Source organism: Equus asinus, chromosome 16, assembly GCF_041296235.1.
Source record: "Equus asinus isolate D_3611 breed Donkey chromosome 16, EquAss-T2T_v2, whole genome shotgun sequence".
NCBI classification, from domain to species: Eukaryota; Metazoa; Chordata; class Mammalia; order Perissodactyla; family Equidae; genus Equus; species Equus asinus.
Genome location: NC_091805.1, coordinates 30,558,958 through 30,581,576, shown reverse-complemented (window position 1 = coordinate 30,581,576; position 22,619 = coordinate 30,558,958).

The following is a 22,619-nucleotide window of genomic DNA, read 5'->3' as shown; positions in this document are numbered from 1 at the left end:
AGATAATTAAACACACATTGGGAAACAGGAAAGGAGGGAGAAAGGAAGCATGGACAGGTGTTGGAGAGAAGAGAGAAGGAGGGTCACCAGAAAATGTGTACATATAAGAAAACCATAACTTGAGGTCTTTCGGTTCTTGGAATTTTTTATTTGGTTGTACCTGTTTGTGTGTGAGTGTGTGTATGCGTGCATGTAAAACAAAGAAAGAGAACACAGAAGAAAGAGAGGAAGAAAGAACAGTATGATTTCCTGATATCCATCCTTCCATTTAAGTTACATTTTTAATCTCAATTGTTTCTTTTGAGAGTAAAACCTGCCCAACTGGTAAATGATTCGTATGATCCCTTAAATACAAAATACAGTGGCTTATGTTTCTACACTAATAAGCACTGAGAAGAGGCATAATAAATAAGCCTTAAAATAATTCAGAGTTTTTGCATAAAACCGCAGTGGTTTAGCTACATTATTACAAAACATTTTGTTTGTATCTTGGCCCTCCAGGACCTATGCAAATTATTGAGCTGATAATGTACTGCATAAAATTCAGTACCAGAACTATCTTAGGCAAGGACCAAGAACAACAACAACAAAAACTCAGCACCTTTAAAGTGCTCATGTGCATTGGGACTGTCTAAGAGTGTGCAGGGCTTCCCACACAAGTCTGAGCTTTTCTCAAGGGGTATCCATCAGTGTTAGCATTCTGTGAAACACACTCTGGGAAAAAGGAGAGTTAGAGTCAGGAATAAGACAAAGACTCCCACTAACACCCCTATTGTCCAATAGTGTTTGGGAGGATCTGGCCAATGTAGTAAAACTGGATAAAGAAATGCGGCATAAATCAGAGATAGCATTATCATTCTTTGCAAACTATATTAGAAAATCCAAGAGAATCAATGAAAATCTATTAAAACCAACAAAAGAGTTCAGAGGAATAGCAAAATACAAAAGCAACAATTTTCAATTACACTAACAACCATCAGTTGGAAAATATAATAAGAAAAAATATTCCACTCATAATAGGAATTTACAAGAGAGAGAGAGGGATCACCCAAAAGAAAAATGGTCAAAGAATATTAACAAGCAATTATGAGAGATATGCAAATAGCCAATTAACATATGAACAGATGTTCAGACCCAATAATAATCAAAAAAATATAAATTAAAACAAGATAACATTTTCCCCTTATGAGAATTAAAATGATTAAAAATGTGGGTAATACCCTATCTTGACATAAAATGTAGAAGGAAAAGACACTCTCAAACAAGTAGTATTACTCAGAGTCCAAACAGGAAATAAAGAACATACTCAAATTGGGTAATTTGAAGAGCATTTAATAAAAGGACTATTCATAAGGGTGTAGGCAGGGTGGCGGGAACCCACCAGGTATAGGGCAGTCCTCGGGCTAGAAGCAGAGCAACCGAGCTGAGCAGAGAGGCTCATGTAGCAGAACTGTGACCTGGGGTGTAGGAAGGCAGCCAGCCCTCAGTAACCCCACAGGGAGAACCAGGAGAAGACCCACCTCAGCTTAACTCTCCTTCTTCCTTCTCATCTCCTGCCAGTGTCCCCTACAACCCAGCCCTACCACGAACTAGAAGGCAAGGGACCAATACTCCCAGGGGAGCCTCTCAGAGAGGGTAGAGGGTACACCCAGAAGTGCAACAGAAGCTGTCCAGTGTGTTAAGTGTTCGGGAGAGTAGAAATTAGTAAAGAGAAAGTGGCTGATAATCTGGCAATATATATCACAAATTCAATACCATAGACCACAAATACATATACCATAATATTTGTTTAGTCATTTTTTAGAAAAAGAATAGTCAGTGAGAAAAAATATCCAACCATTAGCAAGGGTAGTCTCTGAGGAAGATTGGGAAGGAAGCCCAAGGCTCTAGGATCAGCCAGATCTCGGTTTGCCTCCAGATTCTAGCTACTCAGGCAGTATTCTTTTGACTGCAGAAAAACAGAGGGGAAATCAAATTGACCTGAGGAAAGAGGTTTTGGTCAAGGCTCACACCACTGAACCACGGGGAAGCCAGGGGTAGGTTTGCCTTCAGAAATACCTGGATCCAGAGACTCGAAACTCATTAGGTTCCCCTCTACCCACTGACCCTCTCCTCCCAGAGTCTACCAGCTCTGCTCCTCCAGGTGGCTTCATTCTCTTAAGCCAATTGTTCCCACAAGTTCAATTCATGGCCACAGAATAAAAACACCTTCTTCAAGCCTCATGACCAGAGAGAAAAGTGTTTTCCTGGTGCTTCAGTTGGAATTATCTCAGGAAATGCCATTGATTAGACAAGCCTGGATCACAGGACCAACCATGAATGAATCAAGCCAGGGCAACAGGGCATGACAATTGGCCCTTTCTGGCACAAATGTCCACTCTGTGGCCAAAGGACATAAGCATTTTGATTGGCCCCCACCACAACCACATGTTTGGGATAGAGGAAGCACAATCTCCCCAAAAGAGAAATTTCCTTCTGGACAATAAAAAAAGTTGATAAACACCATATAAATGGTAAGCTTGGGCAAATTAACATCTCTGAGCCCCAGTTTCCTCATATATAAAATGAAGGAGGTAATGGTACCTATATCATAAGGTTGTTGTGGGATTAACCCTATGGGTTAACCTTACTACCTCACCATTCTTTTCATCTTTATATTTCACCTTTATTTTTCAAAGGAACATGTATTACTTTCAATCATGAATAAAAACTGTGTCCATTTTTTTAAATGATTAGTTTTTTTTAAAGATTGGCACCTGAGCTAACATCTGTTGCCAATCTTCTTTTTTCTTCTTCTTCTTCTCCCCAAAGCACCCCAGTACGTAGTTGTATATTCTAATTATAGGTCCTTCTGGCTGTGTCATGTGGGATGCCGCCTCAGCATGGCCTGACAAGTGGTGCCATGTCCGGGGCCACGATCTGAACCGGCAAAACCCTGGGTCACTGAAGCACAGTGCGTGAAATTAACCACTCAGCCAGGGGGCAGGCCCCCCATTTTGAGAAAAAATAAGTCAACAACACTAATTGAGGAAGAGGCATCAGGTTAAGTTAATCACTAATTATTTAAAATTTGCATTATTTTCATGTTTACATTTACAAAGTACCTACTATTAACAATTACTGCACTGTACATTTTACATACACAATAAAATGTAATCCTCACAAAGACTTCATGAAGTAGGTGGAAGTCCCATTTTACTGATAAAACTGAAACTCAGAGCAGTAAACTAACTTACCCAAGGACACAAAGCCAGTAATTAATAGGGCTGCTGTGTAAACTCACGTCTCTCTAAAGGCGAGTTCTGCGAACCACAACTGTGGGCCGAATCCCACCTGCCCCTGTTTTCCTCTGGTCCATGAGCTGAGAATGGCTTTTCCAGTTTTTAATTCTTGAAACAAATGAAAAGAATACTTTGTGACACATGAAAATTATATGAAATTCAAATTTCGGTGTCCATAAATCATGTTTTATTGGAACATAGTCATGCCCATTTGTCTACATCTTCTCTATGGCTGTCTTAGCACTACAGTGACAGACTGGAGTAGTTAGGACAGAGATCATAGGGCCCGCAAAGCCTAAAATAGTCACTATCAGATCTTTTACAGAAAAAGTTTGCCAGCCCTGGTCTAACTCCAAAACCCAAGCTCATCTCACTGCTTCTCCAGATACTGCCTACAAATTATCTATTGGATGCTGCCGTTAGGTGGTCTCTGGTGGCCCAAGCAAGAGTATTTCAGTGCAAAAAAATAGAAGGGCATGAGCAAGTTCACCTGGAGAATGGAGAGAGATAGACGAGGTAAAAAATGTAACCAATGATGACATCAGCTCAGGGCAGAGTATGGCGTGGAAACGAGTTATTCGTTCCCACATGGCACATGGAGTGACCACTCTCTTTCATGAAACGTTAAGATGAATGCCTGAACTCAATCCCACACATCATTCACAACATCTAGTGGGCCAGGAAACTTATTTTGTAATAGAAAGTTTAGATGGAGACTCTGCATGACATTCTAAATTTATACCGTTCAAAAGCAACAAAAATAAAAGAGGGGGAGGGTAAGGAATGATCTATCAAAATTCTTATCACGACAATTAGAAAACCTCAAATCAGTTTGCAAATATCAGAAGATAGTCATCTTTTCACTATACATAAAAAGTATGGACAGATTCAAAGCAATGCTAGGAGGTTTTCTAGTATATTCCCTGCTTCATTATATCAGTACTACATTTACACAATCCTTAGAAAATAATCACCTAGTATTTTCTTGAAAATCTCTTGAGTGTACAATCACATGTATTCACACCATCTTTTCTCATAATCTTAATACTTAAGCAATGTTTCTGCTATAATCAAAACATCAGCATTAAGAATAATTTTTAATCAGAGAAGGAATAGTAAATCCATGATTTCCTTTTATTTTATCACTGATTTATTGTGTAGCTTAGGTACATATGAATCTCATCTAGGCTCTATATTCTATATTTATGAATCTAAACTAATATGGAATATTTGAAGACTTGGGCTTAGATATTTTATGAATTCCTTTATGGTCTCTGCCAATAGCTGTCAAGTAAGTACAAGGCATTCTCATCATGGTATCACCAGACTCTATTTCTCAAAGTTAGAAAACTGAGTTCCTCTAAGAGAACTAAGGAGGCACTGGGTTACCGGGGAAGGAGCGCTCGACTGAAGACAGGATGCAGGAGGTAACCACCGTTTGTTAGCTGCGTGATCTTACGCAAGTTACTTCATCTCTTAGCCCCCGCTTTCTCTACTTTTGAATGGTTGTGTATATGGTGTATATTAAAGTAATTTGCTAAGTTCTGTAAGAAATGTGTTTGTATTATTTTCCTCAAAAATCGTCCTTAGGATCTCAAAGGCAACTAATTTAGAAACACAATACATTTCATAGATAGAGCCAAACTATTTTAAGCAAGCTTCTGATGACCGCTTAGGGATGAGAAATCATGGCATATATTTCACAGGCAGCGTTTATATTTAAATAGGAAAAGGTTGATGGGTCGAGGGACATAGAGAACATCTTGTTCTAACTAACTCACAGCTTGTCTTGCTGGGCTTGATAAAACTATGGGGAAATCTTGATTGGACATTGCATATTACCTGGCAGGTTAAGCTGTCTACACTACAGGATTTGGGTTCAAAAGCTGACAACAAAACTACCATGAGTCTAAAAACTGATCCTTTCTATTCTACTGTGTGAGCACGTTGAAACTGCTAGCCCCATTAATTAACCCCTGAATCCCATCGGGGTAATTGAAGCATAAATTTAAGACAAGATTTATATGGCAGACAACGGAAAGAATTCCAGAGCACGCTTCTCCCCACTCTGGGCCCTCTTCCCACTTCAGTATGACAAGAGGCAGATTCCACAGCCTTAGCCTGCCTGCGCTGAAAGGAGTGAAGTGTGCACGCTGAAATAAAATAAAAACATAAGCCTCATACAATATTGCCAAATATATATTTTATAGATGTCTGGTCTTACAGAATTTTCTTGTTCTCCTCATATGTATTTTTTGTACAAAGAAAAGATAAGTAGATTCCATTGTTGTCTTTTCTCATTTGGTTAAATGTTGTAGTATTAGGCCAATGATAAGATATCAACTACTTTTATTTAGAAATTATTTTAGTTATAGACAGTGATCTGTTTGGCTTTGTTCAAAATCAGCTCCAGGATGATCCTTCTTATATTTCCATTAACTATGAAATTAAACAGACGAGGCAATTTTTAAAAGAGAAATATCGCTTTTAGCCTGAAACCCTAAGTGTTGAGTTTCTGCCTGCAGTGGGTTTTTTCAATTAAATTATAAACCATGGGTAATAGAGATTTATAATGGGAGTGCTGATACAATCTTAACTATAGGGAAACCATCTGACACGCTCCATGCAGTATATGGATGGATTATTTGCATTAAATTATCTTTAGGAAATGCAAACAAAATAAAGAAAAATGTAAAGCTTGTCACATTATTAGTATAAAATTAAAGTCCTTGAATGCATAATTGTTCCATACCCAAAGCATTAACAGATTTTATTCTTAGAGTTCAAAGACTTCCTAATTAATATGTAAAATGGCCTTATTTTATAAGCAAGTTTTTTTTTTTCCTTCTCAGGAAAAAGACAGTTCTTTGCTGGAGGAAAATGCTATGAAATTTAGAAAACACTAACTAATATTGATATAAAAGCACACACATCAGGATAGCCAAAAACAATAATAGCTATTTGCTATTACAATATTTATATTTCTTCAGTCTATGTATGACTATAAATTGTATGTTTAACTAAATAATACCTAGCTTAGGAAGATCAAGTTTACAAAATATTTTTAAAAAGCAGTCTTTCTCTAGAAAGGTTTACCTATTTGTATAATAATTTTTTAAACGATTTAAAAAGAAAGAAAATCCAATAGAAAGGGAAATTCTGCAGCTAGTAGTATAAATTTAAATTATGTGGCTTCAAATCCAATTTTACAAAGCAGGCCTCCTCCAATTTACATGGCCCCAGTCACCAAGATTGTAACAAGAAATAAAAATAAAGTTTAAACTGTACAATTAAAAAAATAGTGTGCCAACAAATGGATGATTCTCCAGAATTCTAATTTTTTATTTTTCTAAATAAATTTCAGAATATTATAATCCTTGGAAGTGACTTACTGAGTTATTTTCTTTAATAAATTTCTTTCCAGCGTAAACAGAACAAAACTGATTTTTATTCTGAATATCTATGTATTTTTAAACAAGATATGCTCTTTAGAGTATTTGATACATGTTACAAAGCAAATTATAACCACCATAATATCGTCATATTTTAGAAAATGTAGTCATTTCTTTTGACCAAGAAATAATGTTCCTACAAAAGAGATATGAGGTCTTAAAACACAACACAGTCCCAAATGTGCCCCACTCACTTGAACAATGGCACATCAATCTATAGGACTCAATCTCTAGCTGTAACAACAGATTCACTGCCAATATTAGAAATAATATTCCCTTAATATGCAGTATTCACAAGGCAAATATTGATTAAGAATCTACTACGTGCCAGGGAGTGTGTTAGGCTCCCCATCATTACCATGACCCCATTTGGGCCTCATATTTATATTTTGGATTTACGTTTATATTCACCAACTATAACCTGCCTCAGCTAGTCTTGAGATTATTCTATTCAGCAGTACATTAAATCCTTAGAATATGTTCAGAATGTTCAGGATATAAATTCATGCCAAGTACATTAGATAAAAAGTAATTCTTTTCAAAAACTTTTCTCGAGTTAATGAAGATAGAAGGATACACAATTTATTAATGTCTTTTTCAAGTCCTTAACACATAACCGGTACTCAATAAGAAAATGAGAATGAACGAATGATTAGATGACAATATTAAACCATATTTGAGTCAGGTTTCCATTCTACTCATAATAAATTAAAATCAGAAATGTTTAAAAGTATACCTTAAAATGGAAGAAATAAAAATTATGTATTTAAAACTCTACTTTATTGTGAAAATGGTTCTACTTATTAAAATGTCTTGTCAATAGATTTCTGTTTTTGTCTCATTAAATAAGTATGTACACATAAAAAATAATATTTATCATATGCATCAAAAACAATGTTCCCAAAATTACTAGATTATTTAAAACTTGTTCAACTCAGAAAGGGCCCAGTATCCCAACATAATGGCTGAGATTAAAATTTTTTTACTTTTTTTTTCTTTTTTCTGCTTTATCTCCCCAAACCCCCCCTGTACACAGTTGTATATCTTAGTTGCAGGTCCTTCTAGTTGTGGGATGTGGGACGCCACCTCAACGTGGCCTGAGCAGTGGTGCCATGTCTGCGCCCAGGATCCAAACCCTGGGCCACCACAGCTGAGCGTGCGAACTTAACCACTCGGCCACGGAGCCAGCCCCAAAAATTTTTATACTTTTGCCGAGGAAAAAATACCAGCCTTTTTGATAACTCTGCAGACCCAAAGGTTGAAATCAGCCTTGTTAATGGCAGAAAATGAAACACATTCTTTGATGATTTTTTGTATTTTTAAGGTCTTAAAATGCAATATAACAAAGTATTTCATTTATAAAGTACTTTACAGTTTACCAAGTGTTTTCATACAAGCCACCTCCTTTTAAGGAACTTATGAGGCTTCCCTGAGAAATTAGACCCCACAAATCACTCTCCAAGACAGTTCTATTGTACTTTTAGCCAGTTAAACCACATCTATAATATGGAAATCAATGCTGGGTGCCACATTTTAAGAGGGACATTGACCAATTAGAATCTAATGAAAAGCAAATGTCCAAATGAATAGGAGAAGCTACAACTTTTGATAAATTATTAAGGCAGCTTGGGCAGTGAAGAATAAGGAATGGCATAATATCTGCTTTCAGATGTTTGAAGGGCTGTCATGGAGAGAAGAGTATACTAACTCTGTATTGCTCCAGAGGCCAGAACTAGGATAAAAAGCTGGAAGGTAAGGATGGCAGATTCTGATGCGATGCCAGAAAGAAATTTTACCCATTTGTGCTGTCCAGGAACGATAACAGCCACCTGATGAGGGTAGGATCAATCACTGGAGGTTTTTAAGCAGAAGTTGGAGGTCTGTCAGAGTTATAATTTTTAAAAATTCCTGCTCTGGGTGGAGAGTTGAACTAAAAATCTCTAAGTTTCTTTCTAAGTCTCAGACTCTATTTTTCTAGATAAGATGAAATACATAAATGCACAGCAAAAGGAGATTTTTATTCTATGTTCATTTCTCTAACAGCAAAATATTTTTGTCCTTTTAAAAATAAATATAAGATTCTGTGATACACAGAATGCTTACTCTCAGCTAAAAAGAGTTATTTGGCCACTGAAAACACCCAATATATATGAATCAAGTGTTAGGCAACAGGTCCTGTATGTTCTATTCATACATAAATAATCGCAATCATAAGAAAACAGATTTTATTTGTGAGGAAACCCTCTGAATTTACTCTGAGCTCTCTCCTTTCTAATGTGCCAGAATAGAATGGAGCAAATATTTTCCCTAGGAGGATGTAACTATTGGACAACAATTGTTCTCTTGGCTCCTTGAGTTCTCCTTAGATCATACAAAGAGTTAATAAAATTCCCTTCCACAGTAGGTTTATAGATATATGTCCTGGTCCTAGTTTTGCTACCAGATGTGTGAGTAGCCACGGGTAAGTAACTTACTTCAGTATCCCACTTAAAAAAAAAAAGCAGTTGGATTAGACCATCTTTTTGGTTCTTTCTAGTTCTAATGTGTATGACTTCTATGTATATAATATCCCATTTATATAGTCAAGCACTATCAACCTTCAGGAAGAAACTATAAGCTTAAAAACAATTTTTAAAAACTTGTAATTATGAGCACCAATAGAAATAACAAAAAGGGAAAAGAGATGAAGAAGACACATTGTGATTGCTTGGCATCCTGATTGAAAGAAGATACACTCTCATTGGGTAAGATGGCTATAAAAGCTAAACCTTGCCACCCTAAAGTCATAAAATTTGGAAGAAGTGTCAAGAAAGGGAGAAGAGACAGCAAAGAAGAAAAACGGCAAAAAAGAGGGAAGAAGAAAGAAATCAATAAGCAGCCAATCTCTGCAATGGCAGAGGTTAAAAGAACCATCAGAAATGGTGAGTAGGAAAGAGACAAAGAGGAGAGAAATGGAGGAGAGGGAGCGGAAAGAAAAGAGAGGAGCAAACACTTGCTGGAACGTAAAAGCAATGGCGGCCGTTTAGTAGAAGTGAAGGCTGAGGCTCATTCACCGCAACAGAGGCGGACAGGGATTCCCTATCTCACGGCAGAGAGGAGTCGAGGCTGTTACTGACAACCCCGGTGCACTGAGCTCAGATTATGTTCAATCCACTCCGCTCATCAGATGAAAATGTTTTCATCTCTAAAATGTTTCCAAAAGAGTCTTGTCAACTAAAGGACTGACTCTTGGATCATGGGGAACTTCATTCATCCTAAGTTAACTGAGACGCTCCCTGGTACATGGAGAGGGTTTATGCATATATGCATGGATGATTTATAAGTAGACATAAATAACTTCATACTTGGGAGCCTAGAACGAAGCTCTAACCATAAAGAAAGGAAATGCATTCTGCCCTTCTCTCTGTTCTCTTTCTACTTGGATTTCTTGGGAATACACATTTGTGTGGGCTGACGATGTAAATCCAGCAGTGGGCTTAATGAAAACAAAGAAGTGAGCATAAATTAAATTCACAGCAGATTTTTCTTTTTTTCCCCCCTGTGTGTTATTTTCAAAGGAATCTGTGCCTTTAGGAGAACTCTGAGCAAAAAGCTTAATGTCGTTCTGGGTCATCTGGCTACCTTTGAACCAAGCAAATTTCCAATAATTATTAGTGATGATTCTGGGAAACAGAAAGATTATAATAATAAAAATGAAAGCATGGCGAATTGACTTGTACTTTATTAGAAATGTGAACATAAACTCACGATGTGCTAAGGTTATATTTCCCTACAGATAGTCAGAGGAACATTTGTCCATAGGATATGATGTGGGATGGTATTTAAAAATACTATCTTACATGTCTTTTCCTCTTGCATTTTCTTGTATCCTTTCCCAGCAAGATCAGTTAGCACATCCCACCTTCACTGCAATGGGGAATGGCTGTTGAAGCTGGACACGGGCAAACAAAACATTTAAATTCTCAGACAACGTGTTTCGAAAGCTTACCTTGAATTAAGAAAATCTAGATTTCTAAAAACTCCAGGAAAAAGCTTAAGCCATAAATACTAGATTTTGAATAATTCATAATCAGTCACATTTTAGCTTTACTATTTCTATTAGGTATCAAACTTCATATCCATCAGCACTGGATTTGACGACATATGATAGGAAACTTAAAATGCAGCATTAAGCCACAAAGGCATACTCTTTCACACAAAAAACATTCAGAAGGTAGCTCCCCTTTTCGACTCCACTTTCACCCTCAAGCTCACCTGATAATCCAAGACTGCCATTGGAGTTTCAGCCACCATGTCCACACTCCAGGTAGGAAAGGGAGGAAAGACAAAGGTGACAGCTCCCAGTGAGTCAACACCTTCAAGAAGCCTTCCTGGAAGTCACCTACAGCACTTCAACTTACCTGGAATTTAGTCTTATGGCCATACCTAGCTTCAAGGAAATCTGAAAAATATGATTTTCATTCTAGATAGCAATGTTCCCAGGTAAAAATTACTAAGAAATTACTTGGAAAATTACCAAGAAGGAAGGTTAGAATAGAAATTAGGTAAACACCTAGTGATCTCTATGACCAGTAGGTCTTCTCTCTCCAGAGGACATAATATTCTCTGGTCTAGGGGTTAAAGCGGTTTTAGAGTAGATGTTTTGAGAGAGAGAGAGAGAGAGGGAGGGAGAAAGAGAAAGAGAGAGCAGAGCTTGGAGATAAGTGGAACCAACCTGAAAGAACCAAGTGGACAAAAGCAGAGGTGGTGTTCAGAGACCCCATCCCTGCCAAGTGAGCCCCAGGGAACAATGCGGGAAGAAAGCCAGGGATCTCCCACCACTCAGGTTCCATGCAAGTGAGCACCATATCTCACTAGCACAGAAGAGCTGTTAGTCATCCTGCCCTCTGGTTTCTGGCAAGGGCCTCCCAATAGCACACTGGCCTATTAGTGTACCAGAAAAAAAGATGCTCCTCTAGGCCCTGAGACTTGCCATGGTCTGGGTGGGCAATCTCCCTTACAATGACTCTGGACATTCAGAAGACCACTGAAACAGAAATTCTAACATTAACCATCAAGATGAGTCTTGTGATCATAAACTTTGTTTTGTTTTGACTTTTTTAATGTACATTCATATGTACACAAACCAGTCTTTCCAGATTCCAGAGGAGGAGTTGAAATTTTTCCAGTAACACCATTTGTATTCACTTCACATAACTCAATATTTATTGAGCATCTAACAAGCAAGTTTCTACCCTCAAAAAACTTCCGATCCACTAGTGGGGACAATAAAAGTACACTTAAAACTATAACATAAAGTACAATATATACTAAGAAAAAGGAAAGAAGGAGGAGGAGAGGAAAAGGAAAGAACTAACTTCAATTGAGTTCCCACTATGTGCCTCACACTGTGCTAAGTGCATTTGTACATTTAATCCAGTGATATGTCTAAGAGGTAAGAATGTAGTATTATTCTCATTTTACATATAGGAAAACTGAAGCTTGCTACAAGAATTCAGACCAGAGAACAATTATTGATCCCAGAATAGGGATCAAGCTATTTATAGAGGGAAAAGATCTGGAAACAGAAAAGAGGTCAACAGACAGTGGGCAAAAGAATGGACAAGAGGAAAGGACATTTCAAGAAGAAGGATGAACCTGAGTATGTACAGAAGAAAAAATCAGGAGCATTTATCCAGTTTAACTAGGGCAAAAGGATATACAGAGGATGAGTGGAAGACAAAACCAGAAATATTGGTTTAGGGTCAAACTGACAAGGCATTTGAAAATAGCAGAGTGAAGGGTTTACAACTAATCCAGGAGGCACTGGGAGTGATATGGTTACTTGAGGAAAGTTTATCCAGTTCAGACCTGCCAACTCTTATCCACAATTCCAAAATCCAAAAGTTCTAAAAATAAAAAATAAGGTGGTTTTTTCAGATAATTTACTGGGAGACAAAAGCCAATTTGATCTGAAGTCATTTGGCATTAAAGTTTAATATGAACAATGCAAGACCATTATATTCTTTATTTATCTTACTTAATGTGAATATTCATATGTTTCACTGCCAAAATAACAATGTTTGATTACAGGATGCTGCCCTAGTCCCCATTAGGGAGATTTTGTAATTACAGCATTTTCTCCATATTACCTTTCTAAAATTCCAAGAATTAAAAAGAAAAATCTGCATTCTAAACACATCTGACCCCAAGAGTTTTATATGCAGGGTTATTAACTGTAGCAATGCATAGGGTACGATGGGGGAGAAGGGAGGTGAGAAGACTCCTTCGGAGACTGCCAATAGTCCTGGCCAGAAAAAATAAGAACCTGATGTAGAGTGGTGGGCCATGAGAATAGAAAAGATGAGAGAATATAAAAATCACTGGGAACTAGACATGGCAGCTAATTGGATGCGAGGGAGTGAGGAAGAATTCAGAGGAAAATCCAGGTTAATCCTGGGAGCCTAATGATAGTTTCAATAACAATATCAACAACAACAAAAATGGGATCATTAATGAATTTGTTTTAACCACATTGGATTGAGGGTGTTGGCAGGATATCTTGGTTGTGACGTCAGGTAGAGAGTTAGAAATGGGTGTTTAGAGTTCAGGAGAGAGGTCAGCACCTGACGTGTAAACTTGAGACTCAGTTAGATAGAGGGGACAACAAAGGCTGTGGAGACGGGTGAAATTCCAAAGTAACGGAGAAGTGAAGGAATACATGCATGGAAATTTGGAAATCACTAGCACTTTACAACCTAGCTTTCTTAGTTGCATGAAAGGTCTATTGCTGACGATCAGCAGAGGCTAACTGTCCCTTCTCAATGGAGAAACAGCATTATCAGACACATCAGAAACGCGTCAGGTTGGGGTTCACATAGAAAGGAGCACAATTCCAAAACTCCCTCCCCAAAACACTTCAGGACGTCTGTTGCCAACGATGAACTGAGCAAACACAAGTTTAGAGCTCTAGAAAGATACCCCAAAGCAGATGAGTTCACTTTTTAAAAAAACCAATGTATGTCCTTGAGTCCACATTTTTTCTACTCCTAGGCTAGAAGAAATGTAGCTTTTTGTGGAATCTATTATTGTGGCCAGTTCTGACTCAAGAGGAGCCTGTCAGGCCAAAGTAAACTACAGTTTGTCAAGTTGTTAATTTGTTTTGTGAAGAGTATCTGTCTTACCAATGCCACTGCAGATTCACATCAGTATTTAATGTTTCATAGAAGTGAAAACATGGTAGGAAGAGATTGCAATGAATTAAGTAGATATGAACTGAAAGCCACATTCCTCACCTCTAAAACAAAGCTACAAATGGGATGTTTCTTGAGAGGTGTGATGGCTAATTATGTATCAACTTGGCTGGGCCATATTGCCCAGATATTCAGTCAAATGTCATTCTGGATGTTCCTGTGAGAGTGTTTTGGGGCTAGACTTCCATTTAAATCGGCGGACTTTGAGTAAAGCAGATCGCTCTCCATAATGTGGATGGACCTCATCTAATCAGCTGCAAATGTGAGTAGAACAAAAGGTTGACCTCCCCCAAGCAAGAGGGAATTCTGCCAGCAGACTGCCTTTAGACTTCAACTGCAACGTCGGCTCTTCCCTGGGTCTCCAACCCGACAGCCTTGGGACTTGAACTACAACATCAGCTCTTCCTGAGTCTCCAGCCGGCCAGTTCACTCTGCAAATCTTGGATTTGCCAGCCTCCATAATCACTTGGGTCAATTCCTCAAAATAAATAAATATATATCCTATTGGCTCTGTTTCTCTGGAAAACCCCGACTCATACAAGAGGGATGGAAGGAATGACAAACTGATCAAAAATAAAGATTCCATTCCTTAACTTTTTCATTTCTTGATAATTTTCATACATCACTGGCAGTTTTGCAACCTTTAGAAATTTTTGTCTGTTTTTCATAATATGGGGGATAGCTCCTATTTTTAATCTTTTTATTTCAAATTCATTTTCCCGCCCTATGCAGTTCATACTAGTGAAAACTTTAAAAATGGTTTTTCATTTATCAAATTCAGACCTTTGTGCATCAACTGACAAGCTAAGCATTCATGTGACAATCCCAAAATTTCAACAGCATCTTCATCTTCCATAGCTGTATTTGTACAATTATTTGAATGTTACATTTTCCGCTTTGTATAAAAATAAGTGGAAAACAGCAAATTAAAGGGTCAAAAATAATGCTAACAAGCAAAAAGTCTCATAAAGTTAGCATCATTGAGGTAAAATGGAGATCATTTGGCATGCTAAGAAAGGTGGATGTACAGCTTCTGTCACACACTCATTAATCTTTACTCAGCTGAGTGCTCAATTATGAGACAGAACAAGATTAAGAATATGTATGAAATGTCGGAAACATATGATCAAATACTGTTTGATAGGCAAAAGGCAATTAGGAAATTTATAATATTTTTAGCTTTTTCTGGGACTGGAATGCCCCTCACAACATGTGTGTCTACTGTTCAGCTTTTCACATTCGACATCCTCACGTGTTTTTAGGAACATGTGATTATAGGGTAGAGCTTCTCAAACTTTAACATGCATACAAATCACCTGGGGATCTTGTTCAACTGCAGATTCTAGTTCAGTAGGTCTGGGGTAGTACATGACATTCTGTGTTTCCAACAACAGATGATGCTGGTCCACGAACCACACCTTGAGCAGCAGTTACAGGAGACTGCCTGTAAATACATTTCATGCTCAAAGGTGCGTACAAACATTGCAAAAACTTCTCAGTCCATGGTTCACCAAAATCACCACCAAATGAAAAACCTGTAACTGACATTACTCAACCCAACGAGTTGATTTTAAACCGAATTGTCTTCATCCAACTTGCTTTTGGAAAAATTATTTTAAACCATATCATTTGCTGCCTAAGCTTACATTTGTTAACCTGTCGGATGCATTTTTTTAAAGCCCTCGTTTCCAATACCCTATAACAGCAGCAAAGAAGAGGCAAGGAAATACAATGTTTCCTCTAAACAGGCTCCTTCCTCAGACTTCCTTAACTCATCAGTCAACAGAACCACCATTCACCCGGCTACTCGGGACAGAAACCTAAATATCACCTTTAATTTCTGTCTCCTTCATCTTCTACATCTAATCCAGCTCAAGTCTGCTCAGTTCTGTCTTCAAAATGTGTCTAATATCCGACCACTTTTAGCCAATGCCATCACAACCAGACCACCGTCGTTCCTCATCTGGACCACTGCAGCAGGCTTCTGACTGGGCTCCCTGCTGTCCTCTTGCCCTTCTGCCCTATAACAGCCAGATGACCTATTGACGTGCAAATCAGACATCACAACTGTTTCCAGTGCAGTGAATTCCTATTGCACTTGGCAAAAAACATTCTTACGTTGGGTTAAAGACTCAACAGGATCTGGGTCCTACATCCGTCCCTCTCCAAACCTATCACTGTGCACATACATTGTAGATGTCACCCCATACACTCTTCCTTCCCATAAAGGCCATCTTGCCTCTGACTATTTCAAACAGGCCATGCTCCTTCAGGCCTCAGGTCTTTTACACTTACTGTGTCTGCTGCCTGGAATTCTCTGTTGCCTCATTTTCCTGTGGTTGGTTCCTTTCATTCAGGTATCAGTTTAAATGTCATCTTCTTAGAGAAAATTTCCCTAACCACTTTACTTAAAATAGCCTATCCTTCACGCTGACCCAGTGGCGTAGCCTTTAAGGTCACACGTTCCACTTCAGCGGCCCAGAGTTCATGGGTTCGAATCCTGGGTGCGGACATGGCACTGCTTGGCAAGCCATGCTGTGGTAGGCATCCCACGTATAAAGTAGAGGAAGATGCACACGGATGTTAGCTCAGGGCCAGTCTTCCTCAGCAAAAAGAGGAGGATTGGCAGCAGATGTTAGCTCAGGGCTAATCTTCCTCAAAAAAAAAAAAAAACAAAAAAAATAGCCTACCCTTCTGCACCTACCTTACAACTTTGTATGTGGCTGAGAAATTGCTATTTGTTACAGGGATTTAGGTATTATCTTTACTTTTCTTATTTACCAAAAACATTGAAATAACTCTGGCATTTTTTAAAGCCAAAACTACACTGATAAGGGAAGAAATACAGAAATATACATTGAAGTAAGTACACAGCTTAATGAATTATTATAAATGAAAGTCTGAGGAACCAGCACCCTGGTCAGGAAGTAGAACATAGCCATCTCTCCCCAAAAATCCCTCATGTGCCTCTTTCCAACCACAACCCCATCCTTTCCCCTGTAAGTAAATGCCGTCTCAACTTTTATTATAACAAACTTCTTTGCTTGTCTTTGAGTTTCAGCACTTGAGTATGCATCTATAATTTAGTGTCATTTTGCCTGCTTTTGAACTTTTAGAATATGATATATATTCTTTTGTGTTTACCTCATTTGTTCAATATTGCTTTTTTAAGATGAAACTGTGTTGTTCTGTGGCTATAGTTCACTCATTTAGTTTGCTCTATAGTATTCCATTGCATGAATATACCACAATTCATTTGTCCATTCTATGTTGATGGATGTTTGGGTTGCTTCATTTGGGCTATTAAAAATAATAATGCTATTAAGATTCTCATACAGGAAACCTCATACATATATGCACACATTTCTGTAAGGTACATACCTAAAAGAAGAAATCCTGGGTTATAGGGTATGGAATTGTCAGTTTTTCTAGATTATGCAAAACTGTTTGTTCAACGTAATTGAGTTGATTTATACTCCCGCCAATGGTGTATCAGTGTTGCCACTGTGCCACTTCTTTGTCAACTCTTATTATTATCCATCTTTTAAATTTTAGCTTTTCTAGTGGGTAGCTAGTGGTGTCATTGTGGTTTAAATTTACATTTCCCCTGCTTACTAATGAGGTTGAGCGTTACCTCATCTCTGCATACAATTTTTGGCCATTTGGATAGTCTCCGTTGTGAAATACCTGTTCAAGACTCTTTTGCCCAGTTTTTTATTGGGTTGTATGTTTCTTATTAATATTCTGGCAATGAGACCTATATCAATTAAATGTGTTTAAGCAACTTTTCCCATTCTGTGCCTTGCCTTCCCATTACCTTTATTGATATCTTTTGATGAACAGGAGTTCTTAATTTTAATTGAGTCCAACTCACCAATATTTTTGTCAAGATTATTGCTTTTGTGTCCTGTTTAAGAGTAGGCTCTGACAGTCAAGAAAATATTTTTCTATATTTTTTCTAAAATATTTTTGCCTTTCACATTTTGGTCTGTAATCCACCTGGAATCAATGTTGGTTATGATGTGAAGTAGGAGCAAAATTTGATTTCTTTTCCATATGGGTACTCAATTGTTCCAGGGCCATGTGTTGAAAAGATTGTCCTTTCCAAGTGTGATTCCTATAACAGCGCCATTTAACTTACCTATTGAGCTTGGCAGAAGCAGATGAGTCTCAGAGAATGACTGTAGATTATCAAATGTAAGTAGGTAATTCACTCCAATTATGCATACTATTCCAGATGTGGTCCTACACTGCAGCAAATCCACTCCGCCCTTGATACTTGGTGTCTAGTTCTTGATACTGGTGTTCTAGTTCTGGCAAATACTTTTCCTCTGTTTGAATTTGCAAAGACCACTAAAAGCAGTTTGTTTTTACCTAGCAAACTTTCACTTCAGGACTATATTTTACTCGAGGACCATATCATCTCTCTGGCTCTCTGTTACACTTCAATATTCAAGGACTTCATTTGTGTTAACGTCCCACTGAACATCATGCCGATTGGACCTGGTGCACAGAAAGTAGTAAGCACTCTGAATGCCTGATCAGGAGTAGGGAGATAAAAACTCATCAAAACTCAGAAGCCCACCAACACGGTGAAGTTTTTAGGGGTCCAGTATTTTGAGGTAGATCCCAGCATATCCCCAGATGAAAGCTAAGGTGCTTTACCTTGTACTCCCACCATTAAGGTACAATGCTTCCTAGGCATCTTTGGATTCCGGAAGCAATATATTTCATATTTGAATATGATTTTCTGCCCCATTTACTGATTAGCCCTTGGAGCTGCCTGTTTTGAGTGGGGCCCAGAGCAAGAAAAGGCTGCAGATCCAGACTGCAGTACAAGCTGTCCTGCTGCTTGGGCCTTATGACACAGAAGACCCAATGGTGTTCAATTAGCCATGGCCTGTGGGGATGCTGTATGGAGCCCCTCACAAGCACAATAGAACCTACGATTTTAAATCAAATCATGGTCTCTTCTGTAGAAAATTATCCTTCTCTTGAAAAAGAGCTCCTACTTGCTACTGGATCTTAGATGAGATTGAACACTTGATCATGGGACACCAATTGCCCACGTGACCTGAGCTACCTATCATGAACTGAGTACTATTTTATCCATGAAGTCATAAAGTTGGGCATATAAAACAAAGTGATGTGTACAAAATCAGGCTCAAGCAAGCTGCATGATCAAGTGGCCGAGATGCCTATGGCAACTACTCCTGCGCAGCTTCTTCCTCAGTCCACACCTATGGTGTCCTGGGGAGTACCCATAACTTGTTAACTGAAGAAGGAACTCATGCCTGGAATAGGGATCATTCTTCACAATATGCTTCAGCAATTACCATTCTAATCTAGAGTGTCTCTGAAAGGTATAGAAGAGAAATTTCAGTGGGCAGAACTTAGAGCAGTACTTCCGATTGTCTACTTTAAGTAAAGAGATGTCCACAGCTGTGGATCTACAATATTTCATGGGTAGTAGCTAATAGGTTGGCCACGTAGTTAGGATCTTTGAAAGAATAAGATCAGAAGACTAATGACAAGGAGATCTGGGGCAGAGGTATGTGAATGAACCTCTCAGGATGAGCACAGAATACAAGGATATTTGTGTCCTATGTGACGTATACCAAAGGGCAATCACTCAGAGAAAGGCTTCATTGATCAAATGGACAGGCTGACTCAGGATGTCACTCACCCTCTTTCCCTAGCATCCCAGTGCTTGCTCAAGTGGCTCATGTACAAAATAAATATGGCAGCAGGGTTGGAGGTTATACATGGACTCAGTAACATGAAATCCCTCTCACAAATATTAACCTTGCTGTTGTCACTGCTGAGTGCCTACTCTGCTAAGAACAGAGACCAAGGCTGAGCCACCTGCAGGGCCTCACTTCCTGGGAGACACCAGCCACTAGTGGCTAATTAATTACATTGGATCCCTTCTCTAGTAGAAGAGCGAGCAATTTTTCCTCATGAAAATACTTATTCTGGATATGAATCCAAAGTTACCTCCTCTAATACTACCAACCATGATCTTACAGACATGGTATCTCTCACAATGTAACTTCTAAATAAGAAATTCATTTCAACACAAGAGAAATGTATCAATGGGCTCGTGACTATGAAATTCATAGGTCTTTCCATGTACAAAATCATCCAGAAGTGGCTGCCTTGATAGAATAATACAATGACCCACTAACACTCAGTTATCAGGCCAGCTGGGAGACGTAACCATGAGAGGCTGAGGTGCTACAATACAAGATACAGACATACTTTGAACCAGTGATCAATATATGATGTTATTTCTCACTGCCAGGATACATGGGTCCAGGAACCAAGGAATAAAAATAGGATAGATTTCTCTCAGGACTATACTTAATAACCCAATCACAGAGTTTTTTATTCCCATTCCTTGTAAACTTGGGCTACACTGGTTTGGCAGTCTTAGTTCTCATGGAAGTAATGTCTCTACCAAGGCACACAAAATGGTTCAAATGAACTTGAAGTTGAGACTGACACCTGAATATATTAGGTTCCTTATGACACTAAACCAACAAGCAAAGAAAAAGGTTCCTATAATGGCTGGGTGATTGATACAGATTATTACGAGGAAACTGGGTTACTGCTTCACAATGGGGTCAACAAGAACTATGTCAGGAGCCAGGGGATTCTCTGGGTTGCCTCTTAATACTTTCTTGTTCAATAGTGAAAGTTAATAAGCAACCCAACCACTAAGGACTCAGATCCGTCCACAATGAAGATTCAGCCACCCTACTAAGTAAAGAGCCTTGAACAGCTAAACTGCTAGCCAAGAGCAGAGAAAAATGGAGTAGAGGAAGAAGTTATAAACATCAACTACAACTTCATGACCAGTTATGGAAACAAAGTGCTATGCAAATTTGTTTCATTGCTTGTTCTGCATATCTTTGTATACATTAACTGTTTTTTTCCTTCCCCATCCCCTATCAAGTTATATAAGAAACGGTGGTGGTACTGAACTTTACAGTTTAATCTTCAGGTTACAGAATATCAAGTGGGATTGTGATTGAACTAGAAGAATTAACACCAGTAAGGATAATAAAAACTGATGCGACTTTATTTCTCCCCTTTGGGGGTAGGTGAGAGTTTCTTCATTTGTACAAAAGACAGTTAAATCTGCATAGACAGAAGCAGAAAACTGTTGTTGTTGTACAGAAATTTAAATACAGGCAGAAGGTGGTGTGTGGATGCTTAACAGCTAAAACGGAAGGTTATGCTGGTTACTTACTATAGGCGCTCAGCTCCCTCTCTCCTCTCTCCACACACACACACTACCATCCTCCTATATTCCGCTCTGTTCTCCTGGGGTTGGGATATGCAACCCAAATTTCCCAGACTTCTCTGCCAGCTGGATTCCTGTTAGGTTTGCTCAATAGGAAGCACTGCTGGAGGTCAGAAGGCAGTACAGGTTGCAGCACTGTGGTCGTCGCTGGTAGTTGTTGCTGTGGCAGCAGCTGTGGAGTGGTTCTGAACTCCAACAGGTCAGAGACCCTGCCCATCATCAATTTTAGGTGAAGGCTGGACCACCGCAGCAGATCTAGCACCAATGACAGCAGTCTCCAACAGGGCAGCAGCAGGTACAGCTCTTAGCAGTTTCTGAACTGCTGTTGCCCTCCCCTGTTCCTTCCGTCATCCAGCCCTGTTCCTTCTCCATTTTGTTCTTCCAGATCTTCTCATTTGTAACCAGTTCCTGTTTGAAATTTACTGTTTGAAATACTGTCTGATTTCCTAGTTGGACTTTAACTAATTAACCGCCCCTTGAATTGTTGCATTTTTCAGTTCTAGATTCCTATTTGCTTTATTTTTCGTTTTGTTGTTTTTCAAATATGCCATGTCACCTTTCACAGTTTCTAACTCCAGTTTCAAGTTTGACTTCTACCTCCACGAAGATATTACGTGTAACTGTTTCATGATCTATGTCTGATAATTCCAGCATCTGGAGTCCCTGGGGGTCTATTTCTGTCATCTACTGTTTCTGCTGTTTCTCACTCATAGTATCTTGTCTCTTCACGAGTCCAATTACCCCTGATTGTTAGCTGGATATTGAATTTAAAAATTATTCATAGATAAAATTTGACACCTAGGATGCTATCTTCCTCCAAAGGTTTGAAGGATATGAGAACTTGAGAATCATGGACTACCTTGCCAGAATCCTCAAAGCTTAGCCATAGGCCAGGACAACTGGTTTATACACAGTTCACTCTTACACCTACAGTGTAGCTTTTCAGGAGTCCCAGCTCTTGGCCTCACCTCCTCTATCTTCCAGAAGTCCCAATTATTTTTTCATAAGTACCTCAAGCTGAAAAGAAAGCGTCAGAGTTTGAGGCAAAAATATCAATGGAAACAATTAAGATTCTCTTCCTTTAATACTAAAATTAAACAAACTGCAAAGAAACTCTTACAGCCTTTTGTCATATAATTTTAAATTTTTTTATCCAAAGATCAAATTAAGTTTATATAAATCTCTACCACTGTCAAGGTTAGTTTTGCATTCTGATGTGTATATTTGTGAAAGACTTAGCTGTAAACAACCAAGAAAGTAATAATAACCAATACTTGTCTCTAAGGTAATTTGAGCAGATAGAAATTTAATTAAGTTGGAGAAAGTCATTACTAACATCCAATTT